This window comes from Triticum urartu, chromosome 5A (genome assembly GCF_056163025.1).
Source record: "Triticum urartu cultivar PI428250 chromosome 5A, HENAU_Tu73, whole genome shotgun sequence".
Lineage (NCBI taxonomy): Eukaryota > Viridiplantae > Streptophyta > Magnoliopsida > Poales > Poaceae > Triticum > Triticum urartu.
In genome coordinates this window covers 158,601,671-158,624,132 of record NC_141877.1, presented here as the reverse complement: position 1 = coordinate 158,624,132, position 22,462 = coordinate 158,601,671, and the positions used below count along the sequence as shown (strand labels likewise).

Below are 22,462 nucleotides of genomic sequence, written 5' to 3'. Positions count from 1 at the left end.
AACTTGCATCTGTCCCGGCCTCCTTGTTCCGCCTGTTGTCCGTTCTGAGCCCAACCACACTTGCACGCGCCCGCGGCATGTCCAAAATAGTATTTTATAAGTGGCCAGAAAATGTTCTCGGAATGGGTTGAAAGTTGGCGTGTGGTCTTATTATAGTGTAGATAGACCGCCTGTCAAGTTTCATCGCATTCGGAGTTCGTTTGATAGCCCAACCGTTAAACTATAGCGGCAGTATAGCCGGTCTTTTCGTCGGACGTTTTCGGTCTTCGGAAACTGTTGTCGGGCTGCAATTCTCTCCTCTCCTCTCAGTCCATGGCCCTCTATACAGCCCACTAGACTCAACCTACCCCCTTCTTGCGTCCGGAGCCGTCCGATGGCGATCGCACGGTCCAAAAACCCCTCCTAACCCCTCAAACCCTAACCCTGTCTATAAAAGGAAGCCTCCCCTTCCATTTTTGGCAGCAGACAACTCCCTCCTCAAAATCAGCGCGCCGCCAGCCTCCTCCCACCTCCACCTCACATTCCATGCCGGCCTAACCCGCCGCCGCCACTTGGCGCTGCCCCAGCGGGCGAGCCACCACCTGAACCCGCCATCGCCGCCGCCTAGGGCCAGTGGCAGCACGCCACGAGCCCCTGCCAGCGCCTCCCTCCTCCCACCTCACGCCGGCCCGCTCGACCCAGATCGAGGCCCGCTCGAGCCCATCTGGACCCGGACGAGCCGCATCGCTGCCCGCAACCGCAAGAGCCTCGCTTCCCACGAGCTCCTTCCCACCAACCCTCGCGTGACGCCTCCCACCGTCGTTCGCCGCTCCGGCGGGTCACCGGAGTCCGCCGTCGCCGGCGACCAGTCAGGTCGCACTGCCGTTCTCCACCTCCTTCTCCCTGCCTTTCTTTCCTCTCTCTCTCTCTTGTCATGCCTCACCGCCATGAGTGCAGCTGCAGGAGCTTCGCTACCACCAATCTGGTAGGAGTTGCCATCCTCGTGCTAGAGCCGGCTGGAGCTCGCCCGTCGGCCCCGGATCCGACCTCCGGCGCCGTTCCCGTGCCCCTCGCCTCGCCGTTTCCCGAAGGCCGTGCCGCCCTACCTTCCCTCGATCCAATCTGGATCGAGGAGGAGGACGACGACAGGCACGCCGACCGCGTGGGCCGCATCCAGCGCCGAGCCGGCCCGCCGCTCCTCCAACCTGGGCTGAAGCCCACTGGGTGAGGCCACCCCCCCCCTGAGCGCCTTTTTTTTCTTCCCTGCTATTGGGCCATGCTCTGTACACCCAGTTTTGGCCCATAGTATGTTTTTTTGTGTGCTGCGTTTTTAGCATTTATCCTCAGAGTTACTGTTTTACAGAAAGCCCCCGAAACTTCATGCATTTAATAACTCCACAACCGTGCATCGGATCTAAATAAATTATATATGAAACTTGCTTAGAATTTCATCTAGTTTCATAATATGTCACTTTCATCCATGTTTAAAATGTCTAAAATGATGTTTGTTTAAATTTGCTCCTATGCCATGCTAAAATGATTTAATTCATAACTATTCAACCGTAGCTCCGAATTAAATAATATTCATATGCAAATGGGGTGGAATTTTGCCTAGTTTAACTTAGTCTACTTGTTTTGCATGTTTAACAACTCTAAAATTACGTTTAGGGCAGAACCGCACCAAATCTAAAATATGCTATGGGGATTTACCGGAATTGTTGTTCGTTGCTTCCGGCCTCATTTAAACTTGACTAGATAGGTAGTTTTCTTTTGCTTCACCCTCTTGCCATATTTAACAACATTTAATATTGTTGGGTACATAAACGAGATCGAACTAAATAATTGATGTGGTGCTCCGTCAATATGCAACTCGTTGCATATTGAGCCCCACTTAATTTGTAATTTTGGTTGTTGCACTTTGCCATGCCATGCCCTCTTTAAACCGGACATGCATCATACTTGTTTGTGCAGCATGCCATGTCTATGTGGTGGTTGTTTACTATGTTGTGTGCTTCTTTCCGGTGTTTGCTTCTTCGGGTTGGTTCCGGTTACGTCGCGTTTGTGAGGACCTGTTCGTGTACGTCCGTTTGACTTCTTCATGGACTCGTTCTTCTTCCTTGCGGGATTTCAGGAAAGATGACCATACCCTCGAAATCACTTCTATCTTTGCTTGCTAGTGGCTCGCTCTTTTGCTATGCCTATGCCGCGATACCTACCACTTGCTTATCATGCCTCCTATATTGTGGAACAAAGCCTCTAACCCACCTTGTCCTAGCAAACCGTTGTTTGTCTATGTTACCGCTTTGCTCAGCCCCTCTTATAGCGTTGTTAGTTGCAGGTGAAGATTGAAGTTTGTTCCTTGTTGGAACATGGAGATGTTGTTCCTTGTTGGAACATGTTTTACTTGTTGGGATATCACAATATATCTTATTTAATTAATGCATCTATATACTTGGTAAAGGGTGGAAGGCTCGGCCTTATGCCTGGTGTTTTGTTCAACTCTTGCCACCCTAGTTTCCGTCATATCGGTGTTATGTTCCAGGATTTTGCATTCCTTACGTGGTTGGGTAATAATGGGAACCCCTTGACAGTTCGCCTTGAATAAAACTCCTCCAGCAAGGCCCAACCTTGGTTTTACCATTCATCACCTAGCCTTTTTTCCCTTGGGAGTCGCGCATCCCGAGGGTCATCTTTATTTTAACCCCCCCCCCCCCGGGCCAGTGCTTGTCTAAGTGTTGGTCCGAAATGGGCAGCCTACGGGGCCACCTCGGGGAAACTTGAGGGCTGGTTTTACTCGTAGCTTGATCTATCCGGTGTTGCCTTGAGAACGAGATATGTGCAGCTCCCATCAGGATGTCGGCACATCGGGCGGTTTTACTGGACTTGTTTTACCATTGTCGAGGATGTCTTGAAGAACCGGGATACCGAGTCTGATCAGAATGTCTCGGGAGGAGGTCTATTCCTTCGTTGACCATGAGAGCTTGTCATGGGCTAAGTTGGGACACCCCTGCAGGGATTTGAACTTTCGAAAGCTGTGCCCGCGGTTATGGGCAGATGGGAATTTGTTAATGTCCGGTTGTAGATAACTTGAACCTTAAGTTAATTAAAATGAGTCAACTGCGTGTGTAACCGTGATGGTCTCTTTCCGGCGGTGTCCGAGAAGTGAACACGGTGTTGGAGTTATGCTTGAGGTAGGTTGTTTTAGGATCACTTCTTGATCATACTTTTATCGACCGTGCTTTGCTTTCTCTTCTCGCTCTCATTTGCGTTTGTTAGCCACCATATATGCTAGTCGCTTGCTGCTGCTCCACCTCATACCTTTACCTTACCCATAAGCTTAAATAGTCTTGATCGCGAGGGTGCGAGATTGCTGAGTCCCCGTGGCTCACAGATACTTCCAAAACCAGCTTGCAGGTGCCGATGAGACCGTGCAGATGACGCAACCAAGCTCAGCAGGAGCTTGATGAAGATCTTGTCCTTTGTGTTGTTTCGTTCTAGTTGATCAGTGGTGGAGCCCAGTTGGGGTCGATCGGGGACCTTGTCGCATTTGCGGTTCTTCTTTTATTTTGGTTCCGTAGTCGGATCTTGATTGTATTTGGATGATGTAATGCTTTATTCATGTATTGTGTGAAGTGGCAATTGTAAGCCAACTATGTATCTCTTTCCCTTATGTATTACATGGGTTGTGTGAAGATTACATCACCTGCGACATTGCTTTCAATGCGGTTATGCCTCTAAGTCGTGCTTCGACACGTGGGAGATATAGCCGCGTCGAGGGCGTTACAAGTTGGTAATCAGAGCCTTCCCCGACCTTAGGAGCCCCCACTGCTTGATCATTTTTAGCAGCCGTTGTTGAGTCTAGAAAAATGTTTTGAGTCATTTAGGAATTATATATCGGAGAGTTTAGAAATTCTTTTTACTTCCCAGTCTCCTCATCGCTCTAGTAAGGCATCCTGGTGTAGAGTTTTGACTCTTCTCTTCACAAATTTCACTAAAAAAAATTAGGATCACACGGGTATCTTGGAATCGTTCTGATGGTTTTGTGACGAGAACATTGTCTTGGTGCCTCCTGTCAGGGGTTTTGTGGAAGTGTCCCGGGGAGTTGAGCTCCGAGGTGTTGTCGTCATAATTTTATCGTTGCAGTTCTGGAATACCTGAGTTTAGTACGCCGACATCGAAAATCTCTTTTATGCAGTTCGTTGGTGAGATAACCTCGACGCCACCCAGTACTGTGGCGGGAGTTCAGGAGTATTGCCATAACTTGTATAACGGATTCTTTTCGAAGGTTGAGGTAGACAATTTCCGAAGGTTTCTTAGTTATGTGTTGAAGGATGGATATAGCTGGATGTAGGATTTGCTAGTTTGGGTGAGATATTATGCTTCCCCTGTATCCCCAACACCTGATTGCATAACCGGAAAGGTTCGGGAGTTTCATAGGTGGGAATTCAAGTAGCTCTTAGGATGTCTTTCCGACAGATGTATGATATGAAATTGGGGTTCGACGTCTAGTGGTCCGCCTATTCATGGTTGGTTTTACAGTGGTCTTGTTGTGTCTTAAAGAGTCCTTGGCTATGCCGACTCGGGGACGCTTCGTATGTCATGTGCACTGCCTTGTACATGATGGTGCTGTACAATCGAGCCCGTGTAGGCCCCACCACAAAAACTTCGGACGAAATCTCTATCATATGTTTGTTCTGGCTTATTCTGCAAGCCAATCCTTTGTTTTGTTTTGAGTTGTGGTATTCGAGTTGCTTCGAAGTCAAATATTGATTCCATACCTTTCCTAAGCGGTGCTCTCATATCTCTATGTGAATATTAATCTTCATGATAATCGAGATTGCCACGTCAATCCTTTTCAACTGGTGTGCTTCTCTTCAAGTGGATCTGATCATTTTCAACATCCGCAAGATCAACTCAAAGTCTTCTCAACGTTGTTTGTTTCATCCGTTTCCAAGTTGCCTTTGTTTTCCTGCCCTCCCTCCCTTGTTTTTCTTCAAGGACTCAGATTTCTTAATCGAGTATCCATCTTATTGATGTGACGCCTCTCCATTCTTTTCCTTCAATGTTCGTATCCGGTGATTCTCATAAAGATACTAACGGAGCTTCTAGTTCATCATTCTTCGTTTCTTTTATTTTCTCCGGTGGTTTCAAGTCAAGCTTGGTGATCTTACCCTTTCCTCATTTCAATGCCTTCTCATACCGGTGCACCTCATAATAATTCACTTCTCACTATTCATTTGTTCCGGCGTGCTCAAGCTTTCTCAAAAGGCTCGTCTTGTCATTCAAGATCCATTCAACCTATTTCGAGGTTGTTATCACATTCAAGCCATTTAATTCAACTGGTGCAATCTCTCCTTCAAATCATTCAACGGTATTTCTTTGAGTGGGCCCTAACCCACAGGTCTATTCCCAGGATCTTACCTGACTCTTCTTATTTTTCCGGAGCTATCCTCAAATTCTTTCGGAGTTTGACGTACGTATGTTTTATCATCAGTTAAATGTCTTTCTCCAAGATCCTTCAAATTCTTTTCATCGTTGGCTCAACTTTTCCATTCTTCATTCCGGTGCCTCAATAATTCTTGGTGGTGTTTTCTCGTCATCATTTGAAGATGGAAGAAGAGTTTTTCCTCCATATCTTGCTTCATTCTCTTCAAGATTCGTGGCTCTAGTTGTTGCCATCCTCTCATAATTATTTTCGATTGTGAGATTTCTTTTCACCCTTCCGGAGTAATTCAGGAGTCTTTTCAGTTTGATTATCCAGAGCCCATCATCTAAGATTTATTCATTCCAGCTTTCAGCTTTCATACTCTAAATCATACTGGTGTCTAAATCAAGGATTCTCTAATCAGCTCATAATCTCTTCGTTCTCATGGATCTAAATTCTCTCAAGCATCTTCGTTTAATTGCTTATTCTTCCCGGTGTTTCTTCACATTTTAATCGTTCTTTTTCAATTCTTACGTTGGTTGCTCAAGTGTTCTCTTCCTTCTTCATCATATCAATTCATTCCTTGTTTCAATCCTACCGGTGGTCCATTAAGTTTGTGCTATATCTATCTTAATCCTTTCTACGAGTATAAGTAGTATGCCAAATCCGTTTGCTCGTCATCAATTTAATTGGTGAAGGATGCGCACAACGTAATTCTTATTCTTTGTTTCATCCAAGTGATTTAATTCCCTATTCCGGAGGTTCATCAAAATTCTTGATCTCAATTGTTCATATTATCTTTGTCCCGGAGTTCCTACCTCTCGCAATTATATCACCACGGAGATTCATCTAAATCATTACAAGGATTCACCTTGTGTTTTCAACTTCTCTTGCTTTTATCATCATTTTGTTTACCGGAGTTCCTCATGCATGTTCTACATGATGGTTCATCGAGGTTTTATTTCCTTCTCGAAGCGTTCATCAACATTCTTTTCTAAGGAGCTCAATCATTCTTCATCTTGCATCCGGAGTGCAATTCTTTCAACCATGTCATTGGAGCTGGTATTATGTCATTCTTGATAATTTGAGTTCATGTTTCATGATTTACATGTTATTAAGAATGAGGTATTTTAAATCCATCAATCTCGTCATTGGATTTATCTTGGGCTATATTTCACCTAAAACCGTCCCTAAGGATTGTTGCTAATTATGGTGCTTATAAATGGTCCAATTTCTTCATCTATCCTCCCGGTGAATTAAGTTTCTCATCTCCTTGTTGTTATCGATCCAATCTTTTGTTTCCGTTAGTGGCAGAATTTCACCTTAGTTTTGAGATGTTTTCCTTAAGCCCACATCAAGCTTACTCTTTTCGTTGTTGGTTTTCCAACAACTCTGTTCTAGCATTTGTTGTAAGCGTGCTCTCTCAAGATCGTGTTTCCCTTAGTCCATTCCATTCCATTCTTACTTTTGTTCCAGAGGCTTTGTGATGTTGCTCTCTTCAACCCGTCTTCTTGTTCTTGTCAGGACCTTGTTCTTTTCGTGCTTATCCACTTAACCGGAGTGTGTGCCGCTGCTCAAGTTCTTTCAGTTCATCAAGCCTCGCATATCTTTCCAACCGGAGTGCTGTTCGAATTTGTTTCTTCCTTGTTCCTCTTTTCTAACGGAGTGTTTTCAACTTTGTTCATCTCCGTTGTATTCTTTTCTCGAAATGGCTTAGCCTTTTCAAGGTTCTTTGGTTTCACTCGTTCGTCAAAGAAGAAACTTAGTTTAACCTCTTCTCTTTTCTCTTTCGTTTGTCCCTCCGGTGCCATTCTGGATCTCGGGACGAGATCCTCTCGTAGTGGTGGAGTGTTGTGACGCCCCGAGACCGATGTGCCAGGTGTCCTCCAGTTATTCGCTGTTGTTGCCTTGTCTTTTGCTTGCGTGTCGCATCTTGCCATGTCATCATCCGCATTGCATCTTCATGTTTTCAAAACTTGCATCTGTCCCGGCCTCCTCGTTCCGCCCGTTGTCCGTTCTGAGCCCAACCACACTTGCACGCGCCCGCGGCATGTCCGAAATAGTATTTTATAAGTGGCCAGAAAATGATTCTCGGAATGGGTTGAAAGTTGGCGTGTGGTCTTATTATAGTGTAGATAGACCGCCTGTCAAGTTTCATCGCATTCGGAGTTCGTTTGATAGCCCAACCGTTAAACTATAGCGGCAGTATAGCCGGTCTTTTCGTCGGACGTTTTCGGTCTTCGGAAACTGTTGTCGGGCTGCAATTCTCTCCTCTCCTCTCAGTCTATGGCCCTCTATACAGCCCACTAGACTCAACCTACCCCCTTCTTGCGTCCGGAGCCGTCCGATGGCGATCGCACGGTCCAAAAACCCCTCCTAACCCCTCAAACCCTAACCCTGTCTATAAAAGGAAGCCTCCCCTTCCATTTTTGGTAGCAGACAACTCCCTCCTCAAAATCAGCGCGCCACCAGCCTCCTCCCACCTCCACCTCGCATTCCATGCCGGCCTAACCCGCCGCCGCCACTTGGCGCTGCCCCAGCGGGCGAGCCGCCACATGAACCCGCCGTCGCCGCCGCCTAGGGCCAGTGGCAGCACGCCACGTGCCCCTGCCAGCGCCTCCCTCCTCCCACCTCCCGCCGGCCCGCCCGACCCAGATCGAGGCCCGCTCGAGCCCATCTGGGCCCGGACGAGCCGCATCGCTGCCCGCAACCGCAAGAGCCTCGCTGCCCTCGAGCTCCTTCGCCACCAACCCTCGCGTGACGCCTCCCACCGTCGTTCGCCGCTCCGGCGGGTCACCGGAGTCCGCTGTCGCCGGCGACCAGTCAGGTCGCGCTGCCGTTCTCCACCTCCTTCTCCCTGCCTTTCTTTCCTCTCTCTCTCTTGTCATGCCTCACCGCCATGGGTGCAGCTGCAGGAGCTTCACCACCACCAATCTGGTAGGAGTCGCCATCCTCGTCCTAGAGCCGGCTGGAGCTCGCCCGTCGGCCCCGGATCCGACCTCCGGCGCCGTTCCCGTGCCCCTCGCCTCGCCGTTTCCCGAAGGCCGTGCCGCCCTACCTTCCCTCGATCCAATCTGGATCGAGGAGGAGGACGACGACAGGCACGCCGACCGCGTGGGCCGCATCCAGCGCCGAGCCGGCCCGCCGCTCCTCCAACCTGGGCTGAAGCCCACTGGGTGAGGCCACCCCCCCCCCTGAGCGCCTTTTTTTTCTTCCCTGCTATTGGGCCATGCTCTGTACACCCAGTTTTGGCCCATAGTATGTTTTTTTTGTGTGCTGCGTTTTTAGCATTTATCCTCAGAGTTACTGTTTTACAGAAAGCCCCCGAAACTTCATGCATTTAATAACTCCACAATCGTGCATCGGATCTAAATAAATTATATATGAAACTTGCTTAGAATTTCATCTAGTTTCATAATATGTCACTTTCATCCATGTTTAAAATGTCTAAAATGATGTTTGTTTAAATTTGCTCCTATGCCATGCTAAAATGATTTAATTCATAACTATTCAACCGTAGCTCCGAATTAAATAATCTTTATATGCAAATGGGGTGGAATTTTGCCTAGTTTAACTTAGTCTACTTGTTTTGCATGTTTAACAACTCTAAAATTACGTTTAGGGCAGAACCGCACCAAATCTAAAATATGCTATGGGGATTTACCGGAATTGTTGTTCGTTGCTTCCGGCCTCATTTAAACTTGACTAGATAGGTAGTTTTCTTTTGCTTCACCCTCTTGCCATGTTTAACAACATTTAATATTGTTGGGTACATAAACGAGATCGAACTAAATAATTGATGTGGTGCTCCGTCAATATGCAACTCGTTGCATATTGAGCTCCACTTAATTTGTAGTTTTGGTTGTTGCACTTTGCCATGCCATGCCCTCTTTAAACCGGACATGCATCATACTTGTTTGCGCATCATGCCATGTCTATGTGGTGGTTTTTTACTATGTTGTGTGCTTATTTCCGGTGTTTGCTTCTTCAGGTTGGTTCCGGTTACGTCGCGTTTGTGAGGACCCATTCGTCTACGTCTGTTTGTCTTCTTCATGGACTCGTTCTTCTTCCTTGCGGGATTTCAGGCAAGATGACCATACCCTCGAAATCACTTCTATCTTTGCTTGCTAGTGGCTCGCTCTTTTGCTATGCCTATGCCGCGATACCTACCACTTGCTTATCATGCCTCCTATATTGTGGAACAAAGCCTCTAACCCACCTTGTCCTAGCAAACCGTTGTTTGTCTATGTTACCGCTTTGCTCAGCCCCTCTTATAGCGTTGTTAGTTGCAGGTGAAGATTGAAGTTTGTTCCTTGTTGGAACATGGAGATGTTGTTCCTTGTTGGAACATGTTTTACTTGTTGGGATATCACAATATATCTTATTTAATTAATGCATCTATATACTTGGTAAAGGGTGGAAGGCTCGGCCTTATGCCTGGTGTTTTGTTCAACTCTTGCCACCCTAGTTTCCGTCATATCGGTGTTATGTTCCAGGATTTTGCATTCCTTACGTGGTTGGGTAATAATGGGAACCCCTTGACAGTTCGCCTTGAATAAAACTCCTCCAGCAAGGCCCAACCTTGGTTTTACCATTCATCACCTAGCCTTTTTTCCCTTGGGAGTCGCGCATCCCGAGGGTCATCTTTATTTTAAACCCCCCCCCCCCCGGGCCAGTGCTTGTCTAAGTGTTGGTCCGAAATGGGCAGCCTGCGGGGCCACCTCGGGGAAACTTGAGGGCTGGTTTTACTCGTAGCTTGACCTATCCGGTGTTGCCCTGAGAACGAGATATGTGCAGCTCCCATCAGGATGTCGGCACATCGGGCGGTTTTGCTGGACTTGTTTTACCATTGTCGAGGATGTCTTGAAGAACCGGGATACCGAGTCTGATCGGAATGTCTCGGGAGGAGGTCTATTCCTTCGTTGACCGTGAGAGCTTGTCATGGGCTAAGTTGGGACACCCCTGCAGGGATTTGAACTTTCGAAAGCCGTGCCCACGGTTATGGGCAGATGGGAATTTGTTAATGTCCGGTTGTAGATAACTTGAACCTTAACTTAATTAAAATGAGTCAACTGCGTGTGTAACCGTGATGGTCTCTTTCCGGCGGTGTCCAGGAAGTGAACACGGTGTTGGAGTTATGCTTGACGTAGGTTGTTTTAGGATCACTTCTTGATCATACTTTTATCGACCGTGCTTTGCTTTCTCTTCTCACTCTCATTTGCGTATGTTAGCCACCATATATGCTAGTCGCTTGCTGCTGCTCCACCTCATACCTTTACCTTACCCATAAGCTTAAATAGTCTTGATCGCGAGGGTGCGAGATTGCTGAGTCCCCGTGGCTCACAGATACTTCCAAAACCAGCTTGCAAGTGCCGATGAGACCGTGCAGATGACGCAACCAAGCTCAGGAGGAGCTCGATGAAGATCTTGTACTTTGTGTTGTTTCGTTCTAGTTGATCAGTAGTGGAGCCCAGTTGGGGTCGATCGGGGACCTTGTCGCATTTGGGGTTCTTCTTTTATTTTGGTTCCGTAGTCGGACCTTGATTGTATTTGGATGATGTAATGCTTTATTCATGTATTGTGTGAAGTGGCGATTGTAATCCAACTATGTATCTCTTTCCCTTATGTATTACATGGGTTGTGTGAAGATTACCTCACTTGCGACATTGCTTTCAATGCGGTTATGCCTCTAAGTCGTGCTTCGACACGTGGGAGATATAGCCGCATCGAGGGCGTTACAGTCTAGGTGTATAAGTCTTCCCTCCTTCTTGGTCATGGTGCACAACCAAAGATGACTTATTGACCTGGACGGAAGGAGTAGCACAGTTTGCAAGCATATATCAAGAGAGATGTGTAGTGCGATAGTATATAGTAAAGTTTGTGCTATATGCACGTGCTTGCAAAATGCGTACGAATACACAAGGTTTCCAAACATTCCCTTTTACATACTTAATTAAGGACGCTAAAAATTCTTGAATGTTTGGGATTTATCATTTGCGTCCCAAAACTAATGAGATCGCCTTACGAAACAAAAATTATACTCCTCCTAAAAGCCACGGCGCTCGCAGGAGCGCTTGCAGCGCGCCACTAGTGCCCTGGTGCGCGGCCGTTTCCCAGCGCACCGACACAACGCCTCTTCCTCAGCCTTGCAACTCGCGAGGTGCTGATTGGCGGCTTGCCGGCGGGCGAGCGCGATCTCACCGATGTGGTGATCCGGTGCCAACAGGTACTCCTCCTCGCTGGAAGCGTGCACCCGGTCCATGTACCGCCAAGCGTAGATGAGGCACTTGGGCCCGACTGCACTCAGAGCGTCGGCACGGGCGTCCTTCGCCACCCTCACGGCCCTCGCACGAGCCTTATGCCAAAGAGCCAGTTGCCTCACTCTGTCGGGCGTGACATAGGCCTCCCAGGCACCTTGTTCCGTGGTGCGCTTCTCTTCCTCGGCCTTCTTCTCCGGCTCTATTTTGGCAGGCTCTGCTAGAGTCAAAGCCTCCCACAAGGCGACATCCATTTCTTTCCAAAGCTCCTCAAGGCTGAGGGGCTCGGCGGCAGCGCGGCGTTTTCCTCGTAGCAGGGAGCCGACGCGTCCTTCGGCGCGCGTGCTGGCGAGATTGGGAACGTCGATGCGTCCACCTCGACGCGTCGCGGCGAGGAGCGGAACACCGACGTGTCCTCCTTGACTAGTGGCGGCGAGGAGTAGAACGCCGACGCGTCCTCCTCGACGCCACCGTCTACCCTCCTAGATCTACTTCCACGCCACTGACAGCCATCGCTACCGCAACACCGTCAAATTCTCAGCAGAAGCGTACACGGCGCCGCACCAGAGACGGTACTCTTTCGTATCTGCTCAACTTATTTATCGCAGCAAGAAAATAGATCGCCACTGCTTTAATCTGATTTCTTGTCTTGGTTGTGAAGTTTCCTTTGTCCGGTTTGCAACTTCAGATCCACCATGGCACGCTCAACACTATACTCCCAATGCTTATGGTTTCCCCTTTTATATTCCATGCTAGTTAAATCACAGTAGACTAAATTTCAAAATTGGGTCAGTCAATTTTTCAGAGCTCGCCAGAGTTCGCCGGTGCAATCAAAGGGGCTCGGGTGGTTGTGGGGCCTCGCCAAACGAAGAAAACTCGACGCGGGTGGGGGTTGGGGCAGGGGTGGGGGTGGGGTGGCGGAGGAACACAGGCGTTGGGGGCCGGTGGTCCGGCCGGCGGCCCGTGCGGTGTTCTGTATGGGAAGAATCAGAGACGAGGAAGAAGAAGCGTTAGGAGACGTAGGATCTTCATCCAACTGCCTGAAATGGTCGAGAGGCAGCTGGAAGTTGCATTCTTAATGCACTCTGGTTCATCATGTGTGGGCACTGCGCGACCAACATTTTATTATCCAAAACCTGCTTGCTCTTCTTTACCATGTTCCTCTTCCGTTCTTCTTTAATATGTACTCTCTCCGTTCCTAAATACAAGTCTTTGTTTAGATTCCACCATGGACTACATATGGAGCAAAATGAGTGAATCTACACTCTAAAATGTATCTGGATACATCTGTATGTGATCCATAGTGGAAATCTCTACCAAGACTTATATTTTGGAATGGAGGGAGTATGATAGTAGTATAGTATGTTCCTTGTACTGAAGATGAGCAGGGACATTTGCAGTGCAGAGGTCTATACGGTCGGTTGTGATGGACACTTTGAGCCTCTTTGATTCGTAGGATCTTGTAAATATAGGAATAGGATTTGTAGTGGCCTGCCCACTTGAATCCTATAAGAATAGCAAGGAAATGCGGGGAGCTGTGTCGCCTTTGAGAGTTATACTGATATTAATAGTACCGCACCTTCACTTGAAGAGAGCTGGTATCCGAAGCCTTTCTAACCGTACCGGCAATACTAGCACATATATTCCAGCAAGTTCCACTTTGCTGATTTTACTCTGATGCTTAAGGTTTTCCTGTTATATCTACACTATGATCTGTGTAGCTGCTTTGTGTCGCACTAGCAGCAGTGCACTCTTGAAGCTAAACACTGCAATGACTTACAAAATTGGCACCAAGGCATTGAGTGCCATTCTGGATGCAATGAAACTCATACGCTCCCCGCCTGTTGATTCTTGTTCGGAATATGATCCTAATGACTATTCTAACCTCGAGGAGTCAAAGGCAGATGGCCTGTCCTGTTCACCCATCAAGGTGCCTGTTCTAATTTGGCAATGTTTTATTGATTGCGGGTATCTTGCATATGTTATCTTACATTTCTTCTACTTTGTTGCACCGCCATCTACTTAGTTTACTCACCATATATGTCGAGATGCCATGCCCATCCATTATCAATACATATTCCATCTGTCATCATACCATGTTTTTCCACTCAAATGTTGTTCTTGTGCATCAGACATCAAAAAGGAAGAGTGTGATTGCCGAACCTGAAGGAGCACCAGCAATGTCCTTGAAAAGCCTGGTGGTGCCGGAGAAATCAGACAGCACCCCACTTATATTGGCTGTACAACCAGTGACACAAAACGTAGGACCGACTCCACCAGACTGTACCCATACTTCACTGGCCACACCACTAGCCCCACCACACAGGACCTGCACTCCAGCAAAATGTATACCGATTTCATTTGCCATAGCACCAGCTGTACCACAGAAAAATCCCACTCCAGCAAAAAGTACAACAAGTCCACCAGCCGAAGACCTATCCCAACTGCAGAGACGGCCAATTCCTGCAGATTGGAACCCCATTACATTTATTCCCAGTTTAAAAGACAAAGCTTTCAATGTTGTTAGGGACTACATGCATATATTCCCATCATGGGAAGATTATTGTGAAGACAAACACCATTTTCACATCTTCCTATCCAACTTACGTGTAAGTGCTATTATTCATGGCTATTATTTTCCTGTTTTTTGCTGATTGAACACATCAATGATTTACATTACATTGTGGTAACTAGGCGAGGGTCAATCTGGATAGTCATGACGAGCAAAGCTTGCTTGTGCTTTTCAAGGAAGCATTGCAGCAGTATCGGTGTTACCTGAGGAAATCACACTTTGATGGCAAGTCTATAAAAGAATTTCTGGTGAAGTCTCCTGTGCTAAATTTAGAAGACAATGAATGGAAAAACCTTGTTATGCACTGGTCTCGTTCCCAGTATGAGGTACTGTCTATGAAATCACATGACAATTTGAACTTCTACTTTTCCGCATGTGCCTTACAGATCTTTTTTGCAGGAAATCTGCTCGAAGAAGAATTCCGATTTGACAAGAACGACAGGATATCGCAAATATGTTGCCCGCTGCTTTGCTCTTGTTAGTACATGTTGTCCTGTATCACTGTACTTGCATACATACCTGGTTCATTATGTGACAGCATTATGCATGATAGCTTGCTTATCAATTGTTCGCTCTAAATTATCTAATCTGTATGAATGGTTACATTAGTGTAGAATATATCCAATGCCAATGCTTTTTTAGCTCTGCATTGTTCTTGTAAGTACATGTTGTCCTTTATTAGTGTACTTATAATGACAGGTAGTTGTTCATGTACCATCACTCTGCAGCTTATTCTCCTTTGCCCTATATTTTCTACACATTAGATCTATATTTACTCTTACCATAAAGTTGGTACTGAAGAAGTTTAGCTGTGCATTGCTCTTGGCTATACCTTTTGCCTATATCGCTTCACTTACATTTATAGCTACTTGGTTATGTAGCATCACTCTTCATCTTATCTTAAATATTATCCATTTTTTTGTATATTATCACATCTATATTTACTCTTAACAAAATGTAGAATAAAGTCACTGATTTTGAAGAAGATTCTATGGTAAACTTCTTGAATTGCCCCCCCCCCCATCAGCATGGACAAGGCCTTTATAGAGCCTGTCTTCACTAATAATGTAAGTTTGTCCATCTCAAGCCTTCAAACTTTGTTGTATATATTTGGCTAGGCATGACTGCAACAACTGTTTATTTTTGGTGTTTGCATCAAATTGCTTGTTTAAAGTTTATTATGTAGTTCATAAACAAAAGTTTGTCCTTTCTCAATTTAAGTTTTCAGTTGTACAACCAAGTTCCTTTTTCATACCATGTAAATTAAACTATACAGAGCAAGTGTTCTTCTTTTGCACTGCATGTATGCTTCTGTTCTTCATCCGTAATCCAGTGGTGTGGTGAACCTACCCACTACAGCATAATGTCATATTCTGCAATGTCTTAACTATGAACAATGTCATATCATTCTACTATTATTTAAACCATCTCTTTATTTGCCAATCTGAAATGGTATAAATTGACAACACACTAACCATTGATACTTATGAGTTCTTGATCTGTAATCCAGTGGTGTTGTGAAGCTGCCAACTCCTTGACAATGTCATTTCCTGCCATGTCTTGACCTGAACAATACCATATTGTGTTAATGCAATTTTAAATTGTGTCACTTTATTCGTCAGTAAGAAATGTGCTGAATTGTCAGCACTGATACTTTTATGTGCAAAACCTTTCATCTGTTTGCCTGTTTATCTTTCAGAGTGATGAAGATATAAGTGTTGAACAAGCGCAGTCTCATCATCTTGCTCAGCTGCGCGCGCTGCAGCTCCCCAGCAGGGCTAACCTTTCTTGAGCTCTATTGAAGTGTTGTCGGTTTTGTATATTGTTTTGTCGGTGTGTTTATTTGCACTGGTGGCGATCTTTGATGCCCAGTGTATGTAATCTGCTGTCTGCTAGTGCTTTATTATCATAGTGGCGAACTTTGATGCCCAGTGGATGTAATATGCCATAATTTCTTTATTGTATAGTCTAGGTTTTTTCTTATTCACGATGCTGCAGTTATTTTACTGTATATATATCATGTCTTTGCAGTAAACCGGCCAAACCGTAAAATTACGATACATAATCGGGCCGTCATGCAATCACGATGTAGGTTGGGCCTGAAACGTGCCGAACAGCTCACGGGCTGGCAGCAGCCCAAAATGAACCCCGGCCCATGATTGTGTGAATCAAATCACGGGCTTTTAACAAGCCAAAATTGTCTCGGTTCTTGTTTGGCCCAATCAGATATCGGCTGCGAGCAGGCCGGATGCAAACCGGGTCGTTGTTAGGCCCAACTATATGATGGGCTTTTAACAGGCCAAAATTAATATAGGGCCGAAATGTTAAACGGGCCCTTAATAGGCCAAAACTAATACCAGGCCGAATTACTAAGTGGGCCTTTAGCAAGTGGGCCCAAAAGCATAGTGTCCAGTTGATGGGCCGAATCTGATATGTGCCATAATTGAGCCCAAAGCCTCTTAAAGGGATGGACCTGATCTGGGCCGTAATTTGGCCCAGAACATGGTAGGCTTTTAACGGGCCGGATTTCATATGGGCCACTATTAGGACCGGAGCGTGGCAGGCCATTAATGGAACGGATCAAATATGGGCTGGCATTTGGCCCAAAACATGGCAGCCAGTTAATGGGCCGGCCTACTAGGGTCCTCAAAATCTTGTGGGCCTACAGGTGGGCCGGCCCATTAATGTCGGCCAAATCTCGTGGGTCTTTAGCTGGGCCGGCCCATTATGATCCGCAAGAATCTTGTGGGCCTTTACCTGGGCCGGCCCATTATGGCACACAAAAATCTATGGGCCTTTAACTGGGCCGGCCCATTATGGCCCGCAAAATCTTGTGGGCCTTTAGCTGGGCCAACCCATTATGGTCCGCAAAATCTTGTGGGCCTTTAGCTGGGCCGGCCCATTATGGTCCGGAAAATCTTATGGGCCTTTAGTTGGGCCGGCCCATTTAAACTTGATGGGCCGGTCCACATGTCAACATATCATAGGCGCGTCTCGCCCATTGGATGAGTGACACATGTGCCAACGCGGACCTGACACGTGTCTCCTCCAGCCAATGATGATTTTACACGTGGAAAATCCCCATTGGTCGGGGTTGTTAACGGGTTATTGGATCCAAAACCCGACCCGATAGCTTAGCGGCGTTCCGTTACGGTGGATGCCACGTGTCGGTCACCCTTGACGAAAGCACTTCTGTGATCTGCGATTTATCGTCATGGAAGTGGACACTTCCGTGATGATAATTTTGGTAATGTCATGGAACACTTCTACGACAGCATAGGTATGACTATCTTGATTATGTCATAAAATCGTCATGGATGTACATGCATGACAGAAAATGCGACCTACTGTGAAAAACACGTATCATCACAGAAGTGTATTTTTTTGTAGTGGTCCAGGGTCACCAGCGTGGTGACGCTGCTCGTGGCGCACAACCTGGTAAGAGCGCGCTGTGGGCGCCGAAGTGGGCATCTTGGAGGTCGCCGCGCCACCCGCGGGTGGTACGGCGACGCCCCCGGAGGGTCCCGCACCGTCTGGGGGGGTAGCTCCGTCTCTAGATTTCGCGGCGTATGGCCCGTCGCCTTGCACACGAACGACGTCGCTCGCCAGGCTCTGACTGCCAGAGCGATGTTGGTGCTCGTGGGTCGCGCCTCGGGTTTTGTCCGGGACTGGCCCGCTGCTCGAACGCATCGGTACGGGCCGTCCAGCTCCCGACGAACTGACCGCCATGGAGGCCTTCTTCTTGGGAGCCATGGCGACGAAGAACTGCTAGGCTAACTGCTAGACCAGATTCCCACAACTGCGCTCCCCTACCTGGCGCACCAAAGATGTCGGTGGGAACGACACCTATGGGATCCCTGGGATCCCTTCTACGGTCGGCGGGCACGGGGTCATGAGAAGAGCAGGTCTAAGAGCAAGCACACGAATCGTTTACCCAGGTTCGGGCCGCGAGGATGCATAAAACCCTAGTCCTGCTTTGGTGGATGTATTGAGTGTTATTGAGCTTTCTGAACTAGCTACGGTGGCCGCCCCATTCCAAAAAGCCGAATCCCTCTCCTCGTCGCCTTGGGCCTCCTTTTATAGGAAAAAGGGGCTGCCATAGTGGCACACAAGAGGTGGAAAGGCCTACAGTGCGCGAGCTTATCGCACGTCATTACGAGACAAAGCGCATTAATGCGCTACGTAGGTGTCCAATAGCTTTATCGGGGATGGGAACGAGGCCCGGCCCGTCCGTTGCCGCTTCGCCTCGCTTCGACACGTGCTCAGGCTGGCGATGCATGCAGTGCCATGTAGGCAGGCAAGCAACTGAGGTGGCATGGTGGTAGGGCTTTCATGAAGATCTGCATGTCTTCATGCAGGTGCTTGCTGAGTTGGCCTGGAAGCTGCATGTTGCCACGCAGGTGCCTGCCCAGCTAGTTGGGCTGGCAGTTGTATGCGAACGGCGGTGGAGTCTTGGCTGGTGCGGGCCTGGCAGTGGCCCTGCTGATGTCCTCGGGAAGGGTCTTGCCGGGGGCTCGGCAAGGGTCTTGCCGTGGCGTCGCTATCATCCCCGGCAAGGGTCTTGCCGGGGGTCTTGTGGGTTTCCTCGGCTAGGATCCTGCCGAGGGTCGTCGTCTTCTAGTCCTCATCTGAACTCATATATTTATGAGTTTGATGAAGATTTGCATGCCACCACAGAAGCACCTCCCGAGCCCTAGTTCCAACACAGTTGGTTAGGTTGGAGCCAGTGGGCTAAAGGGTGGTTCCCTCTATTGGCATCGGGCAAGTTGCCCCGGCAAGGCTCTTGCTGGGGCTGCGGGGGGGGGGGGGCGCCTCAGCAGGGATCTTGCCGAGGGAGTCCACCTGGCCTGCTTGCCCTCATGTGCTTCCGGTCTTGGCGTCGCCTTGGTCGTCTTGTGCTTCGGCTTCTCTCCGGCTTCCCTCCTCTGCCCTGCTAAGTGTGGTCGTGGCGCGTGGCTCTGACTGCCCGTGCACAAGTAAAGGGGTCAAAAGGAGAGCCCCTACTTTTGTACACCGACAGAATTGGGATGGTGATGAACATGTCCTACTGTGTGTGAGCTAAGTGTGTGAACACGATTTGGTAAAGGTATCGATGAGAGGCCATGTAGGAGTACATGGTGGGTTGTTTCATTGGAACCGTCCTTAGGAACTAAGATCTATGTATGTGATTTAAGATCAGCTACTACCACGCGTTGGGCCTGAAACCACTGGATGCTCTCGACTTATTAACCGCCCCTGACCTCTGTCTAGGAGTTGCAAGTAGTTTCTGGTGTTTGTAGTATGCTGGAGGCCGTGCATAGCGCTGACCCGAGGGGGTGGGCTGTGATGCGGTAGGCATGTGGCCTGGTGTACCGAGTCGCCCGTGTGGTGACCTGGGAACCCTGCACACATCGTTCGGGGCCGTAGTGGAAACCTCGGCCGGACTCCCTGTGGATGGAACCTGAATAGGCGATAAACATGGACTAGGGACTTGGGTTGTTAGTCAGGTCGTGGTCGACACCCTTGTTGGGCTTCCGCTTGAAGGTTGTCGGGTACATGTCGTGTAAACGGCGATAAGTGGTGAGAGTGTTTGTGAAGAAGTACACCCCTGCAGGGTTATCAAACTATTCGAATATCCGCATCCGCGGTAATGGACTACTTGGTTGCTTATACAGTTCATAGACAAGTGAAAGTGGATACTCTAAAATGCACAAGATAAGCGTGAGTGCTATGGATGGCCTTCTCATAGGGAGACGGAAGCGGATCCATAATGGTGTATTGATATGGTGAATATGTGGACTCATGTGCGCCACCTCAAAAGAGTTACCAGCAGTCGTAGTACAGGACATCCACTGAGTCAATGCTGGCTTGCTGCAGTCAAACTCCACCACCCCTTTGTTGATACTGATGCATATGTAGCTAGTTCTGATGTAAGTCGTGTTGGGTACATTTGTACTTACATTTGCTTAATATATGTTTTTGCAGATAGACTTCAGTCTCACTAGTAGTTCCGCGTTGTCGGATCACGGGTTCCGGCAAACCCTCAAGGTTCGAACACTGGGGGTGCGCGCGAAGGTTTTCTCCCTATCGATCCATGCCCTAGCTCGCTAAGATCTTGAGGACAAACTCGACGAACTCATATCACAGAAATACACAAGATTTATACTAGTACAGGCCACCGTTGTGGTGTAATACCCTACTCCAATGTGGTGGTGGTGGATTGCCTCTTGGGTTGATGATGAACAGTGCAAGGGGAAGAACAGCCTCCTGAGGTTGAGGTGTTCTTGTGCTTGGTGAACTTGTGTGAGTCCGATGCCTCTTGATCTGATCTCGATCCGATTCCTTCGATCCCGCCTACTATGGTGGCTAGTTCTACTTATATAGGCCCTGGTCGTCTCCCCAAATATTGAGCGGGAAGGGAGCCAACAACGGCCAATTTGAAATGGGACAGCTAGTACAGCTTATCCTGACAAAAGCGGTCTTCGCCTGCCAAAGGCTCTGGTGGTGACGCCGTCCTGGGCTGCATGGTGACCTCCGTCTTGCCGTCCTTCTAGTCTTGGTCTCGTTGCACGAATATGGAAACCTTTGCTTGATGCCTCGGTACTCCGCGCCTGCGCTTGCCCCCTTGGCACCAAAGAGGAAGCAAAGACACTGTGCGCGCTGGCGCCCACCTGGCGCTTGCCTGGTCTCAATCGTCATGGCTCACGTCACGAGGACCTCGCGAGGTTTGCCTTGCCTTGATCTCTCCGCCCCTCGCGAGCCTACCTGGCGAGACTGCTCTTGAGGAGGTCTTGCGTCGTCCGCCTCGTGAGGATTGGCCCCTCGCGAGGGTCTTGAATGCCTTGTCGATAAAGATGGGTCGTACAGGCCTGCCAGCCCAGCCACGCCGTGGGCCGCAGGCAGGAAAGTCTGGGACCCCCGTTCCCAAAACGCCGATAGTAGCCCTAGGCCCAAGGCACAGTCGGGCTTGGCTTCGAGGCAAAGCCAAAAGATCAAGCATGGAGCGCCGCAGGCCCCAAAAGCATGCGGCCTCGGTTGACGTGTGGCGGTTGATTGGACGTGGGCGTCTCCGCTTCCCCATGTTGCCTCGGCAACTGCCCGACTTGACAAGTCCTTGCGACATGCAAGGAAATCCATCATTACCTGCGATTGTGGGGTTGCTGGTTGGCCTTCTCCTGCTATAAATGGGGAGGGGCAGAGCCCCCGTCGCTCATCTCTTCCCATTCCGCTCGCTTCTTCTTCCTCTGCTCCACTGCTAGCAGCAACTTCAATGGTGCCGATCCGTAGGTTTTCGGCTGAGGAGAAGGGAAAGGTTCCCCTCGATGTGTCGGTGATGCTCCCGCCGAAGAAGAGGTCGGTCCACCGCCGCGACGCCGCAGAGATGCAGGTGGTGACGAGGCCTTGGTGCGAGCGGCCTCCTCCTAGGTATCCACTGCCCTTGTATGCCCAAGCCGGGGGCTCGGGAGGAAGAAGCGACGGGCATCGGCGCACGCACCGCGGCCAAGGTCGACACGCTGCGGCAACGAGTGTCGTTGCTCCTGGAGTCCACGCCGCGGACTCCTCACGTGAGCTCGTGTTGTGGGCGGCGATGCCCCCAAGCTCCTGGATCCGCTTCCCGCGCTTCTTCTCCGACGTGATGCCACCGAGGGGGCCTCTCGAGCTCTGGTTGCAGCATGCTGACTGCAACGCTCCGGCGACCAGGGCAGAGGTTGAAGCATTTCCATCGCCAAGATCTTCATGACCCGCGGCTGGGGCGAGATCGCATGGGTTTGTCGTGCAGAAGGCGCCCTCGCGATCCAGTTCAAGTACGACGGCGCCTTCATGCTGTTCTTCAAGGTCCTCTACGCTGAGGGTCGCCACTTGGAGTGTTGCCCCGAAGGGGAGCGCCAGGATGAGGCGCGCCCCGCTCGCGGCTGCTCCAGCAGCAGCGACTCTTGGGAGTCCAGCGGTTCTCCCGAGCTCTACGAGACTCCGGAGATGAGCGACGACAGCAACGTGCCACCGAGCTCTCGCCGCGCTCGGAGCAGGGCTGCAACGTCCGGCCGCCGCCGTCGCTGATCTGGATGGGGTTGGCGCCGGCCTCCCGCAGCCCACTGTTGATGATGGCGTCGGCCGCGGGGGTGTGTAGATAGGATTCTCTTAAGTTCTCGTCTTGTGTTCCCTGCGAGGAATCAAGAAGTTCCCCGTGGGGGCGTGTAAAGAGTTTGCAATGTCCTTCGCTGATATTATCCTAATCATGGAAGCCTTGTG

General features: G+C 48.9%; 1 long non-coding RNA gene across 1 annotated transcript; it reads left to right on the top strand.

The window, feature by feature from the left end:
• Positions 1-475: 475 nt before the first annotated feature.
• LOC147970666 (uncharacterized) lies at positions 476-3,671 on the top strand. Its single transcript, XR_015603251.1, has 2 exons — positions 476-1,203; positions 3,387-3,671. It is a non-coding gene; the product is annotated as an uncharacterized LOC147970666 (long non-coding RNA).
• The last annotated feature ends 18,791 nt before the right edge of the window (positions 3,672-22,462 follow it).